The sequence below is a fragment of the Mirounga angustirostris genome, unplaced genomic scaffold (genome assembly GCF_029215605.1).
Source record: "Mirounga angustirostris isolate CCGP_5_RB_7025 unplaced genomic scaffold, mMirAng1.0.hap1 SCAF_15, whole genome shotgun sequence".
Classification (NCBI taxonomy): Eukaryota; Metazoa; Chordata; class Mammalia; order Carnivora; family Phocidae; genus Mirounga; species Mirounga angustirostris.
In genome coordinates this window covers 52,558-73,202 of record NW_026991723.1, presented here as the reverse complement: position 1 = coordinate 73,202, position 20,645 = coordinate 52,558, and the positions used below count along the sequence as shown (strand labels likewise).

General features: G+C 43.2%; 1 long non-coding RNA gene and 1 pseudogene across 3 annotated transcripts; one reads left to right on the top strand and one right to left on the bottom strand.

Moving 5' to 3' along the window:
* Window positions 1-6,509: 6,509 nt before the first annotated feature.
* LOC123849303 (S-phase kinase-associated protein 1-like) lies at window positions 6,510-7,374 on the bottom strand (annotated as a pseudogene).
* A 7,099-nt stretch (window positions 7,375-14,473) lies between these two features.
* On the top strand, window positions 14,474-20,340 carry LOC123849302 (uncharacterized). Of its 3 annotated transcripts, none has more exons than XR_010407534.1 (4): window positions 14,474-14,590; window positions 15,460-15,540; window positions 16,149-18,408; window positions 19,603-20,340. It is a non-coding gene; the product is annotated as an uncharacterized LOC123849302 (long non-coding RNA). The 3 variants fall into 3 exon arrangements; XR_010407535.1 differs by having other exon boundaries at window positions 18,242-18,408; window positions 19,603-20,331; XR_010407533.1 differs by having other exon boundaries at window positions 15,460-18,408.
* Window positions 20,341-20,645: the final 305 nt, after the last annotated feature.

Sequence of the window (20,645 nt, the reverse complement as noted above, 5' to 3'; positions counted from 1 at the left end):
TGCATAACCAGCCGCAAGAAGGAGGAGAATTCCTTTCTCGACAAGGGAGGACACAGGTAGGAATTTCATAAAAAAAGAAGGAGGCTCTCTCCTTGCCCCAGCAGCACACTAATCACTGCTTGCTGATGAGAAACCACCACAACCTCAGAGTCTTATTCTTCTCAAATAAACTTTTGTTCAAAACAAGTTACCCCAATTTCCTCTTAAAACCTCGTTAAGGTTAACCTTCCTGGGGCACCTGGGTGGTGCAGTCGTTTAAGCGTGCGACTCTTGGTTTCAGCTCAGGTCATGATCTCAGGGTCGTGAGATCAAACTCTGTGGTGGGCTCCCCACTCAGTGTGGACTGTGCTTATGATTCTCTCTTCCCCTACCCCTCCCCCCTCAAATAAATAAATAAATCTTTAAAAAAAAGTTAACCTTCCCTTTGTTCTCCAGGCTTGCCCGCGGTTTACATAGTTTGCTTGTCCCAAATCGCAATTCCTCTGCTATTACTGAATAAACTCATTTTGCTAGTATGGTAACCGGCTCTTTTATTTTTAATGCTGACACTTATTATGTGTGTGAAATGGTACCTCACTGTGGCTTTGATTTTCATTTTCCTAACGATTAATAATGCTGTACATCTTTTCATGGGATTGTTGAGTGTTTGTAGGTCTTCTTCAGAGAAATGTCCATTCAAGTCTATGTTCACATCTTAATTGGGTTCTTTGTCCTTTTATTGTTGACTTGTAGGGGCTCTTTTATTTTAATTCTTGAAAGATGATTTTTCCCAGATTTATTAAGATATAGTTGATATATACTATCGTATAAGTTGTACAACAGGAGATTTTGAGGCAGGGAAACTAAAGGGACCCCATGAATGGCTGCTTTTTTGCTCCCTTTCCTGCTTCTTCCCTTGCTAGGACCTGCACCCCCACCTTACACATGCCTTATAGGACAGATAATGTGTGTCCTCCTTGTAAAGGTCAAAGAGTTTAATGATTTCTTTGAAGTCTCCCAGCACAATAGAGAACACCTAAGGAGTGACAAGGCGGGTCATCATGCCAAGACCACTGACTCACCAGACCCCTGGCTCCAGGGATCTTATGGAGGACTTACAGAGGACACCGAAACACTCGTCTTTGCTGCTGGATGCGAGAGGACACGTGCACCAGAACATAACCCTCAATAGAAACCCCAGATACCAAGCGAAGATGAGACTCACTCTTCTTTCCTTTCTGAGTCTCCCCGACCCTCTGTCTGTATCTGCTTTCTTTCTAGAGCTTCCATAAACTCTGCTCTCACCTCCTCTCAGCTCACATTTGATTTCCATCCTGCACAAAGCTAAGCACCCTCTTGGCGGGTCCTGTGGGACCCCCTGTGGGTCCTTGGACCCAGACAGCCTGCATCAACCTGATACATGTATATATTGCAAAATGATAACCACAATCAGGTTAGCTAACACTTCCATCACCTCACGTAATTACCATTGTTTGGTGTATGGTGAAACATTTAAGATTTACTCTTAGCAGCTTTCAAGTACATAATACAGTACTGCTAACTGTGGTCACTGTCTCTGAAGTACATCCCCAGAACTTAGTCATCCCATCACTTGCAGTTTGTGCCTTTTGATCAACTCTTCCCACTTCCTGTACCACCCACACAATCTGGCTGCCCCTGGCAATCACCATTCTATTCTGTGAGAGTTCTTGACATATCCTGCATACTAGACCCAGGATTCCCTCTAAAGGAGATCTTGGGCCATGGAGTCTTCCCTGGGAGTCTAGACTCTCAAGTGTCTCAACACTGGTTAGAGAAGAAAAACTTCCCCTTCATTCTCTATATTCTAGGACAAAGGAGAGTCTTGCTAGCCTAGTCTTTCTTTTCTCTCCTTTTCCACTGAAGGCCTGGTTGCCTTGACTTCTTGTGAGATTGGCTGGAAATGCAGTCGAACCATCCGTAAATGTTAGCTAGATGGTAAGTTTCCAATCCTGGATAATGAGCCTGGTTCCTGGGGAAAAACAACTCCAAATATAGTTTAGACTATGTCAAATTATCTTGTTACAGTCTTTGTTACCTGAGACAGTGGTGAACTTTCAGAGCTGAAACCCAGGCAAACCTGATAAGTCAGAGCCCCAGGGCATTGGCACCTGCCCTAACTTTGCATTGCCCAACATTCACAGAGGCAGGGAAATCTGTTCTTTCTGATGCTGCAATCAGTCCCAATTTATATATATGCAGATTACCTAATGCCATTCTCAAATAAGCTGCTTATTGATTTCACAGTTTCTGAGGAGGTAAGGCTTTCTGAGTTACAGACTGTAAATGGGTTCTAAGCAAAACAGTTCTGCCCACATAACATTGCAGTTATGACCTGCAGTTATGGAAACATCTTTTCAACCAAGGTGAGTTCTTTCTTTTTTTTTTTTTTTTAAAGATTTTATTTATTTGACAGAGAGAGACACAGCCAGAGAGGGAACACAAGAAGGGGGAGTGGGAGAGGAAGAAGCAGGCTTCCTGCTGAGCAGGGAGCCTGATGCGGGGCTCAATCCCAGGACCCTGGGATCATGACCTGAGCTGAAGGCAGACGCTTAACGACTGAGCCACCCAGGTGCCCCAAGGTGAGTTATTTCTTACAAGTATTTCTTCTTACAACAGATATTACTTACTCAAATAATGACAGCGTTAAAGTTTTGATGGCAGATAATTAATATTCTTAATCCCATAAAATGAAAATAACATCTTTGGCATGTTCCTGGGCAATTCATTGCTGGAAATCATAAATCAAAGTGTTCCTCTAACTACAATAAACATCGAAGTTTGACTTTAAAGATTATGACTGTATATCATAATCACACAATAAATATGTTAAATGATGAATATTTTTTAGAAAATTAATCATACAAAGAAAAGCACTTCCTCTGATGCCAAGTTATAACATAGGCCAGTGGTTTTCAAAGTGTGGTCTAGGGAAGCCAAAGGGTCCCCAACACTTTTCTGGGGGAACATGAGGTCAGACTCTTCTCAGAATAATACTAATATTTGTCTAATTTACTCTTATCTCATGAGTGTACAATTGAATTTTTCTGAGACTACATGATGTGCAAAACCAAAAGAGATTGAATGCAGAAGCAGATATGAGAATCCAATTGTCATCTATCAAGGCAGACATTAAAGAAATTTGCAAAATTGTAAGACAATGCCAACTTTCTCACTACATTTTTTTTTCTTTTGGGAATATTGTAACCAAGTCCAAGCCTTTTTTACTTGCCACACAACACACCAGTCAGTCGAGAGGCAAGATGTTGGGGCAGGGAAAGAGACTGTAATTGGAAAGCTAGCAAACCAAGGAGATGGCAGACTATTGTCCCAAAAAACCATCTCCCTGAGCATGAGATTTGAGCAGGGAAGTGGGAGGGGTGGGAGTCAAAGGGTGACTGATGTCTGTTGACAACTGAGGGAGGGTTTGTAGCTCCTTTGTCTTGGGTCAGTTGATTTTTGTTACAGGATTCTGGTCATGTCATTCCCGTAAACCTTAAACATAGCATAGTCTTTTCTGTGTGTAATTTCTTACCTCCTTGGATGAGGTAGGTTTTGGGTAAGAAATCAATTTTGTAATTCATGGCTGCAAGCAAAATTCCTTTGATGACACCAGGCCTACATGCAGGGCTAAGCAGAGGTTTCTAAGCTATAGGTCACAGCACCAAGGGAAATAGAAACAAATGGAGTCAGACATGCCCAGTTTCTCCTTGTTACAATATAACTACTTTCCACAAGCTGTGTTATTTATATTAACATGTAATAGATTTATTATTGTTATTTTGTGTTCTATAATTTAATTTTTTAAAGTTAATTTACAGTAAAACTGAACTCTTTGGGGGTGCACAATGCCATAAGTTTTTTTAAAATATAGATTTGTATAGTCACCACCATAATCAGGATACAGACCCATCACCCTAAGAAATTCCCTGGTACCGCGCCTTTGTAGTCACACCCTTCCTACAAACTCTCCCCCAAAGTCCTGGCAACCTCTGGTCAGTTCTCCATCATTATAGTTTTGTCTTTTTGAGATTGTCATGTAAATGAAATCATGTAGCATGTAACCTTTGAGACTGGCTTTTTCCAATCAACATTATGTCTTTGAGATCCAGTCAAGTTGTTGGTTCCTTTTATTGTTGAATCATATTCCATTCGTTGGATGGCTATGAGTAAGGAAAGGGTTAAGGTATAGGCAGGGAGACTTGGGGGGGTGGGGGGCGTGCTTACTAGGCTCTGAAACTATCCCTGGCAGCAAAAGCGCTAAGACAAGAGATAAGGGAATAGACCAGACCACCCGGCCCTGGATGTTAAGGAGTATTTTTCTTTGGCAGCTGCATTGTAATCACAGAAGATGCCCAAACCTCAGAGAAGTAAGGCATTAAGGATGTTATCAACAGTCCTTGCTCAGACCAAGGTGGCACCAGAATCTCAGAATCTCGAGGCCACAAGTTTCCCGGTCAGTTCTCAATAAAGACCACCGGTGACAGCCCTCAGTGGCCACCCATTCGGGATCCCTGTCACTCTAGAGAGCTTTTCCTTTCCTTTCTGCTCTCACCTTCATTCAACAAACTTTCACTTCACTTTAGCCTTTTGTGTCTGTGAGATTCATTCTTGGACTTGGTGAGACAAGAACCCTGCAAGCCCCTTACAGCTACACCATAATTTGTTTATCCATTCCCCCCACGAAGGGCTCTCAGTTGTTTCCTATTTTTGGATATTATAAGTAAAGCTGCTACGAAACATTCCTGTGCAAGGTTTTTTGTAAACATAAGTTTTCATTTTTCCTGGGTAAATACCTAGAAGTAGGATCCTGGATCATATAGTATGTGTATGTTTAGCTTTACTTAAAAAGTAGGGAAACATTTTCTAGAGTGGCTGCACCATTTTGCCTTCACACTGGCAATTCTTGCCAATTCCAGTCGCTCTACATTCTTGACAGCCCTTGGTAATGTCAGTGTTTTCTACTTTGGTCCTTCTAGTGTTGTGTGGTCTCAGTATGTTTTTATTTGCACTTCCCTGATGGCTGATGATGTTGATAATCTTTTCATGTGCTCATTTGCCATCTGTATATCCTCTTTGAAGAAGTATCTGTTCAAGTCTTTTGCATATTTTTTACTTGAAGTCTTTGTTATCCAATGTTGTAATTTGAGAGGTTTTTACATACTCTGGATACTAGTTTCTGCCAGATAAGGGATTTGCAAATATTTTCCCTAGTCTGTGGCTTGTCTTTTTATTCTCCTAACAGTGTATTGTGCAGAGCAAAGGTTTTTAATTTTATGAAGTTCCATTTATCAATTATTGAATGGATCAGGCTTTTCACATCATATTCAAGGACTTCTTGCCTAAAGTCAGGTAATGAAGATTTTCTTCTCTGTTTTCTTCAAAAAATATTGTAATTTTACCTCTTACATTTACGTTTATGATAAATTTTTAGTTAATTTTTGTATAAAGTGAGGTTTAGGTCAAGGTTCATTTGTGTTCCAGGATGACCTGTGTTACAACACTATTTTTACAAAGGCAAATTCATTTTTTGGCAGGGAGGAGGGGGTATTTGTCTTTTTTTTTTTTTTAAGATTTATTTTTATTTTGGCTGGAGAGGGGCAGGGGGAGAGAGAGAGTCTCAAGCAGACTCCACGCTGATTGCAGACCCCAGTGCAGGGCTGGATCCCAGGACCCTGAGATCATGACCTGAGTGGAAACCAAGAGTCAGACGCTTAATCGACTGTGTCACCCAAGTGCCCCTATCTTTTTTAATTGAAAAGCTAACAGACTATCTAGTTATATTTCCTTCCAAACCACAAACTGAGTAGTCACTGAGTCTCCAGCCAACATATTCAAAGCTGAAGATTAAAAATGCAAAAAGTCCTTAGATCCAATTAAGGGAGCCTTGTTACATAACAGGCTAATCGATTCTGCTGGTACTCCTTAACCATAGGAAGCTGGAAGACAACCTAATAACCCCACTCAAAACATTTACCTCAATTAGCCTTCTTCCAGTTTCCAACTCATGAATAAAGATACATTGTTAATTCTATTTCAGAAAATGTTTTGCAACATATTTTATCTACAATGCCAACTTTAAAAAGGTCATTAAACTAAAGTTAACTACACAATAAACGAGGCAGAAATCACTCTACAAAGAGAGGGAAAGCCCCAAATGCCACCTTCTATAGAGAATCCATAGTTCAGTTTTATTCAGGGCAAATAAAAAAGAAACTTTTGATCATACTGGAAGAAACTCAGCGATAAATTTGGAATCTATTCAAGCTACACATGCAAGGAAGACAGTATTTTGCTCAAGCAACTGATTTTCTGCTGCATTTGTCTACTATTTGTCTAATATATATTTTTTTGAATTTTCAAATCACTAAATTCCTTTATTGATTTTTGGGTTTTTTTTTTAATTTGTCTAATATTAACAATTATAAGCAGAGCAGTGCAACTAGTAATTGGAACTATCCTTACAGTGTTACAGTGTCAGGCCCCACACTTCACTTCTCTTCACGCCACTGGTTCTCTTTGTTACCTCAGCTTCCTCTTCTTCAGTAAAGTCATTCTTGATATTGAAGGTCTCGTGAACCTCCTCAGAAGTTTTCCCCTTGATCATATTGACATCAGTCTTGCATGGAATATCATGCAAACCTTTGATGTCTAAGTAGCTCGCAGCCAGAATAAGTTAAAAAAGTGTTTCTGGGTCAACTTTCAGGAATTCTGGGTCCCAAACAAGGATATCATCTGTTTGCTTTTCTTTGTTCTCATCATCCTCAGGGGGAGGAGGTTCATCCTTGTGGTTGTGTGAACCACTGAATTGATCTTTTGTAATATTGCTGTGTTGACATTTGGTAGAGGAACTGGGTCATTATCTCCTCCCTCATCCATTCCCAAATCTTCCAAAATGGGTCTTGATAATCACAGACTGTTTGGCAATTCCAACATCAACCTCCAATATCTCTCCATCAGAACTCTGCAGCTTAATTGAAGGCATGGTGCTCCCTCTCAAGGAGGCTGCAGGCCAGAGGCTGACAAGAGCAGAACAGCCTCAGCGACAAGAAGAGAAAGGTGGAGAACAAGACCGCTCAGCAAATTCTCTTTGAATTGCTTTTTGCACCTTTGCCAACAATCAATTTGCCATCAACTCACATCCATCAGAAAGGCTACTATCAAAAAACCCACAAAAATAATAATAAAGTTAAGCACAAAACCCCAGAAGATAAAAAGTGTTGGAGAGGATGTGGAGACACTGGAATCCGTGCACTTTGGGAGGAAATGTAAACTGGCACAGCCATTGTGGAAGATAGTAGGGGGGTTTGTAAAAACTTGACAACAGAATCACCACATGATCCAGCAATTCCACTTCTGGATATATAACCATAATAATTAAAATCAGGGTATATAAGAGATATTTGTACACCCATTTTGGAAATTTTTTACTTAAATTCAATTCAGTTAGCATACAGTATATTATTAGTTTCAGGGGTAGAGTTCAGTGATTGATCAGTTGCATATAACACCCAGTGCTCATTATTTCAGGTGCCCTCCTTAATGACCTTCACCCAATTACCCCATCCCCCCCCAACTTTCCCTCCAGCAACCCTCCCTTTGTTTCCTAGAGTTAAGAATCTCTTGTGGTTTGTCTCCCTCTCTGATTTCATCTTATTTTATTTTTCCCTCCCTTCCCCTATGATCCTCTATTTTGTTTCTTAAATTCCACATGAGTGAAATCATATGGTATTTGTCTTTCTCTGACTGACTTATTTTGATTAGCATAATCCCCTCTAGTTCCATCCATGTCATTGCAAATGGCAAGATTTCATTCTTTTCAGTGCCTGAGTAGTATTCCATTGTATATATACCACCTCTTCTTTATCCATTCATCTGTCAATGGACATCTGGGCTCATTTCATGTTTTGGCTATTGTGGACATTGCTGCTATAAACATTGGGGTGCCTGTGTCCCTTCGAATCACTATGTTTATATCTTTTGGATAAATACCTAGTAGTGCAATTGCTGGGTCGTAGGGTAGCTCTATTTTCAACTTTTTGAGGAACCTCCATACTGTTTTCCAGAGTGGCTGCACCAGCATGCATTCCCACCAACAGTGTAGGAGGGTTCCCCTTTCTCCACATCCTTGCCAATATCTGTTGTTTCCTGAGTTGTTCATTTTAGCCACTGTGACCGGTTTGAGGTTGTATCTCATTGTACTCACACAATTCTTTAAGTATGATAAGAAGGAAATGAAATGAAATTTCTCATTTAATCTTACTCAAGACTTATCCTTTCTCTGGGAAGATTGCTTTCTGTGGTGGTGCACAGAGATTGAAGAGGGATGCATGCCTAGTTGGGGAGGAAGAAGGGAGCAAAGTGACCTGGATCAGCAGAACATACTCTTGAGAAGTGATGGGAAAATGCCATTTGCAGCCTGATCTTTCTCATATATCCAGCATTACTAAAGGATAATAATTTTCCTGAATGTGATGAGAAAAAAAAAAGTAAGGTTGTAGACTATGACATGAGTATGGTAGTTCCCTCCCAGTGTGCTCACCAGCAGAGCACTGGAAGCAATTGTAACAGGGAGACAATTGCATTCGTTTTTCTCTTTTAGTGGGCATCTCCTTTGCCTGATATTTTGTTTTTCAACTTAAAATGGTTTTCATTTTTATACCTGTAAGATAGGTAGCTATTCAACATTCCTTCATATCTCTATCTCTATCTATCTATCTATCTATCTATCTATCTATCTATCTATCATCTATCTATCATCTATCTATATAATTACACACACACACACACACACAAAATCCTGTAAAGCAGCAAAACATTTGTACAAGTTCCTCTCACCAGGGTTTTATCTTTTCTCAACTACCTTCTTATTTCTTACTGATAGGATAATGTTAAAACATATCATTGCTTTATTCTAGTGGTGCATTATGATATTGGTGTTTTCCTTGGAAGAGTTAGCATTTTATTTTTGCCCTCCTTCACTTTGGTGAATGCTTCCTTTATGAGGCCCATTTAAAAATCTGTCAGGAAGTTATTTAAACAGGTGTCTCCGTATCTCTGTGTATGTGCATGACACTGAACCATGGTTTGTTTTTATTTGCTCCTCCAAGCAGGTGTGAGTCAGGGGATATACCCTGTTGTTGCACATTTAGATGGTCTCAGATACTTTTATAATTAATCCCATTAAGAAATTTTCTGAGCATAGATTTTTGTTGTGGATACCAGAGAACACATCCTTAGAGGAAATCAAAGGAGGTATAAAATAGTGTGAAATACCACATCTCCTATTCACGTTTTATGAACATTTATTTTAGGCCAGTTTTGTATCAATTTCTTTCATACATCAATGGGTCTACACCCAAACCCAATTCAGATTTTGAAAGTCTTAGAATACTTAAAAATGTGCTGTATTCCTGAACATTTGCATATGAAGGAACTGAAATGCTCATTCTCTGATGTCTATTTGGTTGGTATATAACTATGCTTCTTCAGTACTAAGTAGCTGGATGAAAATGGTCATCAGACCTGCCTTAGAGCTGACAATTTGTTGAGTCCAGTGTCACTAACTCTTCAAGATAGCTTTCAGAAACATGATAATTAACCTAATGTTGATGGATGTCTGAGATTCATATAATACCAAAATATCCTTTTCTTTATACCTTTCCTTATAGTACTTTAAAGTTTGCATTATAGCGCTTTGACCTGTCATTGCTTTGAGAATGTATCTGTCTTTATCTCCAATTTCTTATCCATTTTAATTATTGTATCATAGAGAGTGATGTCAATATTACACTTTGTACATAGATTACTCAACTGGATAACTTGTTAAAGTGTTTATTCTGATTAAAATGTTAATAGTGGAAAGAGCTGAGATGCCCTTCAACAGATGAATGAATGAAGAAGATGTGGTCCATATATACAATGGAATATTACTCAGCCATCAGAAAGGATGAATACCCAACTTTTACATCAACATGGATGGGACTGGAGGAGATTATGCTAAGTGAAATAAGTCAAGCAGAGAAAGCCAATTATCATATGGTTTCACTTATTTGTGGAACATAAGGAATAGCATGGAGACATTAGGAGAAGGAAGGGAAAAATGAAGGGGGAGAAATCGGAGGGAGAGATGAACCATGAGAGACTATGGACTCTGAGAAACAAACAGGGTTTTAGAGGGGAGGGGGGTGGGGGGATGGGTTAGCCCGGTGATGGGTATTAAGGAGGGCACATACTGCATGGAGCACTGGGTGTTATATGAAAACAATGAATCATGGATCACTACATCAGAAACTAATGATGTATGGTGACTAACACAGCATAATAAAATTTAAAAAAATGTTAATAGTGAATAATCCAAACTCAGGAATTTTATGTACTTTACTTTGGTAATGTGTGAAACAGAAATCTGCAGAAGGAAGAGGAAAGTGTTGGCCACTGCATTTGAAAGTTCTGATTCCAACTGAGGGTATAGGGCCAATGAATTTTCAGAGTTCCTGATAAATTGGTATGGTAATTTTAAGCATCTTTTGGGCAAAAGTTAAGCACTGTGATTGAATGGTGTTGTTTTCAGGTTCTCTCTGATCAAGTATTTAATTGTTTTACTGCCACACAAAAACACAAAAACCAAACATGTAGCTTTCAAAAATACATTAGAGGTAATTTTGACACAATGTTTATATAAAGAACTAGTGGTGATATTTTACCCATAATTGAATTCTTTGTATAAGTACATTCTAGGTCATAAATTCCTATCTCTGAATGTATTTTCTTCAAGATTATGTTGTATTCTGTTTTATTGCATGTGAGGTATGTGCAAATCCAGTTGTGTAGAATCATGAGATACATATTTACAATAAAGTCTCTCCCTCTGTCTGCATCTCTTCCTGATTCTTTCTGATTGCTCTGCCTCTTTTTCCCTCATCCCCATTCTCTCTAAAATGTATGTATGTTTTTACAGTACTTTAAGTCCTATTAAGCTCAGACTGAAAGGTCTTTTATACCTATGACTGATGCCAACACAAGGTCCATTATTTGATTTTTTGTATATTAAATCATAATGATTTCCTTTTTATGATAATGTGGAACTAAATTAGTAATAACCTATGTAATTTCAATGAGTACATCATTTATTCAGTAGTTACTGATGAGATCCCATGGCCATGTCTTACGATAAATCCACCCGCCCCACCTTTTTTTTTTTTTTTTTAAGATTTCTTTTAAAAATTGCTAAATGCTTGGGACTCTTGCTTGGCTTAGTCGGTGAAGCGTCCAACTCTTCATCTCGGCTCAGGTTGTGATCTCTGGGTGGTGAGATTGAGCCCCACGTTGGGCTTGGTGCTCAGCAGGGAGTCAGAGCTTGCTTGAGATTCTCTCCCTCTGCTTCTGCCTCATCCCCTGCTTGTGTGCTCTCTCTCTCTCTAAAATAAATCAATAAATCTTTAGAAAATAAATTGCTAAATGCTTGTTGTTTTTTTTTTTAAGATTTTATTTATTTATTTGACAGAGAGAGACACAGTGAGAGAGGGAACACAAATGGGGAGAGTGGGAGAGGGAGAAGCAGGCTTCCTGCTGAGCAGGGAGCCCGATGTGGGGCTTGATCCCAGGACTCTGGGATCATGACCTGAGCCGAAGGCAAACGCTTAACGACTGAGCCACCCAGTCGCCCCAAAATGTTCGTTGTTTTTTTTTTCAAGATTTTGTTTGAGAGAGACAGAGAGCATGAGCCGGGGGGAGGGGCAGAGGGACAGGGACAAGCAGACAACCGCTGGAGCAAGGAGCCTGGTCCCAGGACCCCGAGATCATGACCTGAGTTGAAGTCAAACACTTAACCGACTGAGCCACCCAGGCACCCCCAACTACACTTTAAGTACTTGGTTGTCAAGGGACATTTCTATCACTGCAGAAAGTTCTATGAGACAGTGATATGTGAGCTCTGATATGAGGGGGAATTCAGTACTTCACAAATCAGAACACAGCAGCTGTTCGGCCAAGTTCTCACATTTATTACTGAACCCACCTACTGGTGTAGAGGCACAGTAACAGACAAAAATCATTTCCCTGATAAAACATGTCTATTGGCCAGGTAGGAGGGATGTTTACAGAGTGATAAGATAGGAACACGTGATCTTCATGCAGCTTAAATATGTGTGCCAATTAGGTGTGTCATCGCATGATGTGCGATGCCTTATAGACTAACCCTGGTTCTCCAGTGCCTCCTCTTGGAGTTGTGCCTGATTTTATTACCAGTTTTCATCCAAATCCACTGGGGAATGGGACAATTCTGCTTTTGTTTCTTGGTCAGGAATCACTTGATCCTGATAGTCTTGTGAGAAGACATGGCGAGGAACAGTCAACCACACACACCAGGATGGTGGCAAAAAGGAGAAAGGAGCTAAATGCTTGGTCTTGACAGGAAACATGTGCTAACAGAGGATGGAACAGAAAAATGGCACTCTTTCACTGGGTTTATCCTGCTGGGTTTCTCTGAGCGGCCTCAACTGGAGCTAGTCCTCTTTGTGGTTTTTCTGATCTTCTATATATATATATATATTTTTGAAGATTTTATTTATTTATTTTTGAGAGAGAGAGAATGAGAGACAGAGAGCACGAGAGGGAAGAGGGCAGAGGGGGAAGCAGACCCCCTGCTGAGCAGGGAGCCCGATGCGGGACTCGATCCCGGGACTCCAGGACCATGACCTGAGCCGAAGGCAGTCGCTTAACCAACTGAGCCACCCAGGCGCCCTGATCTTCTATATGTTTACTCTGCTGGGAAACACCACTGTCATTGCATTTTCCCAACTGGACCCACGTCTTCAGACTCCATGTACTTTTCCCTCTCCAATCTAAGCTTTCTGGGCTTGTGTTACACGACCAGCACTGTCCCGCAGCTCCTGGTTCAGCTCAGTGGAGTCAACAAGTCTGTCTCCTTTGGTGGGTGTGTAGTTCAGCTGTTCCTCTCCCTAAGGTTGAGAGGCACAGACTGCATTCTCTTAGGGGTCCTGGCATTTGACCGCTACACAGCCATCTGCAGGCCCCTGCACAGCACAGTGATGATGCACCCCCATCTCTGTGCCTTGCTGGCTTCTGCATCCTGGTTCCTTGGTTTTGCCAACTCCTCATTGCAGACAGTGCTCATCATCCTTGTACCACTTTGTGGGAGAAATAAACTAGATCACTTTTTTTGTAAGGTCCCCTGGCTGCTCAGGCTTGCCTGTGTTGGCACCACTGTTTATGAGTCAGAGATCTTCTTTGTCACTGTAATCATTCTCCTCACACCTGTGGCATTAATGACATTCTCCAACAGTCAGATTGTCTTAAGAAGAAGGTCAGCTGCAGGGCAGAGGAAAGGTTTGGGACATGTGGGTCCCACATCACAGTGGTCTCCTTGTTCTATGGCACGTCCATCTACATTTTACCAAGCTCAAAATGACTGGGCAAAACCTCAAAACATAGGCTCTATTTCTGGCCCAAGCACATATTGTACATCTGCTTCAAGAACAAAAAGATAACTTAAGAAAAGCCATTGCAAACATAAAGATAGGAAAAACGAAAGAACTTCTCTGGCTCCCAAAAGGTTAAAGTCATACCAACTTGCACACATTGAAAACGTAAGAAGTCTGTAACTTTCTGGAATGTTCTTCCTCATGATGATGTATAACTCTGTATGTAAAACAAAACAGAACAAATATATAAACCTGACCCAAATGTTCCTCCCCGGAGAACTCCCTTCTTTGTGAAGATTGTGTCTCCCAGGCCGCCGTCCTGACTTGGGTTTGAATAAAACTCTCTTCCTTTCTCTCTAAACTATTTAAAAAGTTTCGCACATTCAGTGTCGACAATAACAATGTGTTTTCTTTTTAAGTGAAAAATAAATGTTCCTGGTTCACAACTCCAACAGCACAGAAGGGCGGCTGTTCTTCATCCTGGAGCTTCCCTGAAGAACGAAGCGTATGTATATATATTCCAGCACAAACGGGCTCATCCTAGAAGGATGCTTTGAAGGTCCAAGAAGCACTATTCCCTCCATGGGTGAGACCAGAAGGTGAAGCTCTTCCCACTTTGGGTCTTAAAATTGCCTTGGAAATGCGGGAAACCATTGCATTTCCTAAAGCCCAAGCCTCGGAAGGTCTGAGTGCAGCTGACCTTGCCGGGAGCCGGGAACAGCTCTGCAGGCAAGGTTGGTGCAGAAAGGGAAGGGGCAGGGCTCTGGGGGTGGTCTGCAGCTAGAGGCGTCCGCGGAAGGGTCCGGATATCTGGCGTGGAGGGGAGGCCTGCCCACGACCCCACCCATGCCTGCGCCGCCAAGCCAGGTGTTGGCGTGAGGAGGGGCCTCCTGGACCACCTGCAGTCGCCGGGAAGCGCGGAAGTAGGGGCGGGTCGCCCAGTACAGGCAGGCGCAGCATCCAATGGGCTCGGGGCACCACCCTCCCGACCAATCACCGCATGGGGGCGGAGCTACCTCTCTGTGGGGTGGAGCTACCTCTCTGTAACCCGGAGCTGCCCCGGAATGCAGAGATGGGGCAGGTGAAGAGGCGCTCTGAGAGAGTGGACCTGTGGAGTTCCCGGCTGGGTGAGTACGCTCTGTGGGCCGGTGTGGGGGTCCTGGGGATAGGGTGCACCCTGGGTGGGAGGCGGGGTCCTCGAAGGGCGTGGCGACTCAGATGAGTTTTCTTTTTCCCGTGAAAGTCTCTTCTGCCGATGTTGGTCAACTGGCTGTACCCCTAGACCCGTGAACTCCAGGGCGCCCGTTCACCCGAACTTTTGTGGGATGGGTTGCAGACATTTCAGGGTTTCCCGTGTTCCCCGGGAAGAGTGCACGTAAGGACTGCACACAGTCCCCAACTTCCGTGTCCGTAGGGGGATGGTGGTAATGGTCCGTCAGGATCATTTGGGAGGGTCCTCCAGGTTCCTGCTCCCCCAGGCACAGGTGTGGTGGCAACAAGCCCCAGAGCCGTCCCCCAACTTCAGCATTGTGCCCCGAATTCCGCCCCCCCCCGCCCAGGAATGGTGGTAATGGGATGTCAGATTCGTGCAGGAGGGTTCTCCAGGTTCCTGCTCCCCTAGGCACAGGTGTGGCGGTACAAGCCCCAGAGCCGTCCCCCAACTTCAGCATTGTGCCCTATGTCCCCCCAGGGATAGTGGTAATGGGCTGTCAGGATTGTGCAGGAGGGTCCTCCAGGTGGAGGCCTGGAGGCTGGAGTAAACCAGACCCCACTCAAGTTGCATGAGGAACAGGTGAGTTGAGGCGTTCATTTGGAAGAATAATTTTGCTTTTCCAAAAAAGACAAAGTCATTGGTCTACTTTAAAATGAAGATAATTACTACTTAAGAAACAAGTATGTGTTTCCCCTTCTCCCAGAAACCGAAGCAGGTGTGCAGGCTATAGGTGGGAAGTCCTACTTATCCCCAGCTGACAGCATTTCTCTGCTCTGGCTCCAGGAGACCCGAAGTTTTGAACATCAGCATGTGAGTCAGTGATGCAGCTTGTCACAGGACGACAGTGTTCAGAGAAAGCAGCAGGTACAATTGGCACAATGTCATCTTCATGTCAGGGACTCACTTTTGCTAGAGGTAAAACTTCTCATTAACCCCAAACCTCCTGAGCTTTTCTCTTTTCTCTAGTTGAACCACAGAGTAAAACTTAAGTAGCTGTCAGCCTTCTGGATTTGGTGCAAGAGTTACTTAATTTCCCTGCAGGTAGAGCATTGCAGGGTATAACATTTTATCTGTTCATTTATTGCTTAGAAAATGTATTCTGAATATCTGTTTCCTAGAAATAACTTATTAGAAAGGGAAGATGAAATTTACTCTTTGTGCCTCTTTAACATTTACTTTGTTCCTTAATCTAACAGTGTTTATTCAGCTGGGCCTAGGATATTGGTTTAGTGTCTAATATATGGAGTTAGGTGGCTTTTTGTCGTCGGATACAGACTTGGATGATGTCTTGTCATTTATCAAAGGTGATGTTCATAATTGATTAGTCTTTCCATCAAAAGAGTTACAATTAGGATAGAGGGAAAATTCAAAATTATTCAAAGTAGCCTTTACCATTTTAAAGTTGAGCTTGACTTCCAAGTTTTACTAAATGTATCATCTAGATATTTTGAGGTGCTGTATTTTCTCTGTAGTTTCTTTGGTGGTGGCGTCAGAAGGAGAGTCTTCGGGAATTCTCCTGGATAGAGGCATGCTGGTGGCTTCGAGGGGCTTGGCGTCAGGAGCCCCAGGGTGAATTCTGGAACTGCTTGCCTGACACTGGGTCAGTCAGGTCATCCCACAGAGTTTCTGTTGCCTCCTCATGAAATTGCTGGCAGATAATGTTCTGCTTAAAGAGGAACCCTCCCATCCTGTTGGTGGGAATGCAGGCTGGTGCAGCCACTCTGGAAAACAGTGTGGAGGTTCCTCAAAAAGTTAAAAATTGAACAACCATATGATCTAGCAATTGCACTATTAGGTATTTACCCAAAGGATACAAAAATGCAGATTCGAAGGGTACAAGCACTGTGATATTTATAGCAGCATTATCAACAATAGCCAGACTATGCAGAGAATCCCAAAGTCCATGCACTGATGAATGGATAAAGAAGATGTGGGGTACATATATATATGATGAATATGACCCAGCTTCAAAAAGAATTAAATCTTACCATTTGCAAGGATGTGGGTGGATCTAGAGTATAGTAAGCTAAGCAAAATCAGTAAGTCAGAGAAAGACAAATACTCTATGATTTCACTCATATCAAATTTCAGAAAGAAAACAGATGAACATGGGGTGGGGGAGAGGCAAACGAGGAAACAGACTCAACCGTAGAGAACAAACTGAGGGTTGCTGGAGGGCAGATGTGTGGGGAGAAGGGTTATATGGGTGATGGGTATTAGGGCATTTGTTGGGATGAACATCAGGTGTTATATACAGGTGAGGATTCACTAGATCCTACACCTGAAGTGAATATTACACTGCATGTTAACTAACTGGAATTTAAGTAAAAGAAGAAAAGAGAAAGACAATGTTCTGCTTCATGAAGAGTGAGGTAAAAATGTAGTGATTTTGGCTGTACTATTCTGTAGATGATAGTTTTAAAACACCCTGTTTTAGGATACACTAGTCCTCGGAAGGCTGCGATGAAAGATTTAGATCTCAGAGCATGTTCATGTTCCATTGATATGTTACTTACAGTTTGCACAGGTGGGAAGGTAAGTGGAGAGAAATAAGACAGAAGGAGAAAGTAGGTGTGAACCATTCATTAGGTAGCCTTCCACCTTTCTAATGAGAGCCTTGGGCCAGTGTCATTTTGGAAGAAGAGGGGGAATCGTGGAGCTCTGCAGCAGATGGGGGAGTTCCAGGTCTGGGTAAAGCTGACAGGGGTCCCACAGGAGAGCTGAGTGCATTCTGCAGGAGGGTGTGGGCAGGGCGGGCTCCAGGGTTGGCTGTGGGTCTCCCGTGTGAGAGTTGTGACACGTGAGGGCCGTGAGCAGGTTCCTGGCTGAGGACAGGTGAGGCCCGGGTGGAGAGCTGGCCGAGCACCTTCTTCTGTGCCACCAGCCTCACCCAACACACACAACCTCATCGTGAACACCTCTGTTACCTGTGTTGACCGTGGGACAGGTGAACTTCTCTAGGCATCATTTTGATTTTTTGGCACTATTGTTAAAGGTACTTTTGTCTCAAGTTCCTCCCTTTAGTAGCAATTCTAATGATAATGGAAATTTTTATCTTTTACCATCCGTGGGCCTGGATCCTGGGCTCCCAGAGAAGCTATCCTTTAACATTTTACCAAGGTCAAAACGACTGGGCCAAGCCTCAGAGTATGGGTCCTATTTCTGTCCCAAGCACATATTGTACATCTGGTTTGAGAAGAAAAAGATAATCCCAAAATGCCATTGCAAACATAAAGATAAGAAAAACAAAAGAACCTCTCTGGCTTCCATAAGATTAGAGTCATACCAACTTGTACAAACTGAAAACATAAGAGAAAGTCTGTCACTTTCTTGAATGTTCTTCCTCATGATGATATGTAACTCTGTATGTAAATCAACACAGAACAAATATATAAACCTGCCTCAAATGTTCCTTCCCCGGAGCACTCCCTTTTTTGTGAAGATTGTGTCTCCCAGGCAGCTGTCCTGACTTGGGTTTGAATAAAACTCTCTTCTTTTTTCTCTAAAGTGTTTAAAAGGGTTTGTTCATTCAGTGTCGAGAATAACAATATGTTTTCTTTTTAAGTGAAAAATAAATGTTCCTCGTTCACAACTCCAACAGCAGAGAAGGGCGGCTGTTCTTCATCCTGGAGCTTCCCTGCAGAACCAAGCATATGTATATATATTCCAGCATAAACGGGCTCATCCTACAAGGATGCTTTGAAGGTCCAAGAAGCACTATCCAGTCCATGGGTGAGACTAGAAGGCGAAGCTCTTCACGTTTAGATCATTAGTTTTTGGGTTTAAAACTGCCTTGGAAATGCGTGAAACCATTGCATTTCCTAAAACCCAAAGCCTCAGAAGGTCCGAGCGCAGCTGATCTTGCCGGGAGCCGGGAACAGCTCTGCAGGCAGGGGTTGGTGCAGGAAGGGAAGGGGCAGGGCTCTGGGGGTGGTCTGCAGCCAGAGGCGGCCGCGGAATGGGCCGGGTGTGTGTGGGGGGGCGGACCCCTCCCATAGCCCCCGCCCACGCCTGCGCCGCCAAGCAGGTGTTGGCGTGAGGACGGGCCTCCTGGACCACCTGCCGTCGTAGGGAGCCGCGGGCCTGAGGGCGGGTTGGCCGGTAGAGGCAGGCGCGGCATCCAATGGGCTCGGGGCACCACCCTCCCCGACCAATCACCGCGTGGGGGTGGAGTTACCTCTCTGAGGGAGGACCCGGAGCGGCCCCGGATGCAGAGGTGGGACAGAAGGCCAGCTCCCAGAGAGTTCACCTGTAGAGTTCCCGGCTGGGTGAGACCACGCTGTGGGCCGGGGTGGGGTCCCGGGGGTAGGGTGCACCTCGGGTGGGAGTTGGGTCCTCGAAGGAGGCGGGGAGCGAGCTAATCCCGCGAACTCAGATGAGTTTCCTAATCGTTGAAAGTCCTTCAACGGGCCATATCCCCCAGCCCCGTGAACTCCAGGGCTCCGCTCACCCGAGCTTTTTTGGGATGGGTTGCGGACATTTCAGGGTTTCCCGTGTTCCCCTGGAAGAGTGCACGTAAGGACCGCACACAGTCCCCAAGTTCAGTGGGGTGCCCCCTGTCCCCTGGCAGAGTGCAGGTAATGGACCTTGAGTAGCACCCCGAGTTCAGCAGGGTGTCCCCTGTTCCCCCAGGCACAGGTGTGGCGGTAACAAGCCCCAGAGCCGTCCTCCAACTTAGCATTGTGCCCCATGTTCCCCGGGTATGGTGGTAATGGGCTGTCAGGATTGTGCAGGAGGGTCCTCCAGGTGGGGGCCTGGAGGCTGGAGTAAACTAGACCCTACTCAAGTTGCATGAGGAACAGATGAGTTGAGGTGTTGATTTGGAAGAGTCATTTCGCGTTTCCAAAAATGTCAAAGTCATTGGTCTACTTTAGAATGAAGATAATTAGTACTTAAAAAACAAGTATGTGTTTCCCCTTCTCCCAGAAACCGAAGCAGGTGTGCTTGCCATAGGTCGGAGGTCCTACTTATCCCCACCTGACAGCACTTCTCCCCTCTGGCTCCATGAGACCCGAAGTTTTGAACATCAGCATGTGAGTCAGTGATGCTGCTTGTCACAGGACGTCAGCATTCAGAGAGAGCAGCAGGTCCATTTGGCACAATGTCATCTTCAAGTCAGGACTGGAGGTAAAACTTCTGATTAACCCCAAACCTCCTGGGCTTTCCTCTTTTTTCTAGTTGAGCTACGAAGTAAAACTTAAGTAGCTCTCAGCATTCTCCATTTGGTTCAAGAGTTACTTTCCCTGCGGGTAGAACATTGCAGGGGATCCGATTTTCTCTGTTCATTTATTGCTTACAAAATATATTCTGATCATCTGTTTCCTAGAAGTAACTTTTATTAGAAAGGGAAGGTGAAATTTACTCTTTGTGTGTTTTTAAGATATCTTTTGTTCCTCAATCTAATAGCGTTTATTCAATTGGGCCTAGGATATGGTTGAGCGGCCAGCATCTAGAGTTAGGTGGCTTTTTGTTGTCAGATACAGATTCGGATGATGTCTTGTCATTTGTCAAAGGTGATGTTTCATAATTGATTAGTGTTTTCATCAGAAGAATTACAGTTAGGGTCAAGGGAAAAATCAAAATTATTCAAAGCAGGCTTTTACTGTTTAAAAGTTGAGCCTGAGTTTCTAGTTTTTCTAAATGTATCATCTAGATATTTTGACATGCCGTATTTTCTCTGTAGTTTCTTTGGTGATGGAGTCAGAAGGAGAGTGTTTGGGAATTCTGGATGGAGGTATGCTGGTGTCAGGAGCACTGGGTTGAGTTCTGGAACTGCTTGCCTGAGCCTAGGTGCGTCAGGTTATCCCACAGAGCTTCCGTTGACTCCTTATGAAATTTGTGGAAGGTAATATCTATGGAACGTCTTTTTTTTTAAACATTTTATTTATTTGACAGAGAGAGATAGCAAGTGGGAACACAAGCGGGGGGAGGGGTGGGAGAGGGAGAAGCAGGCTCCCCACTGAACAGGG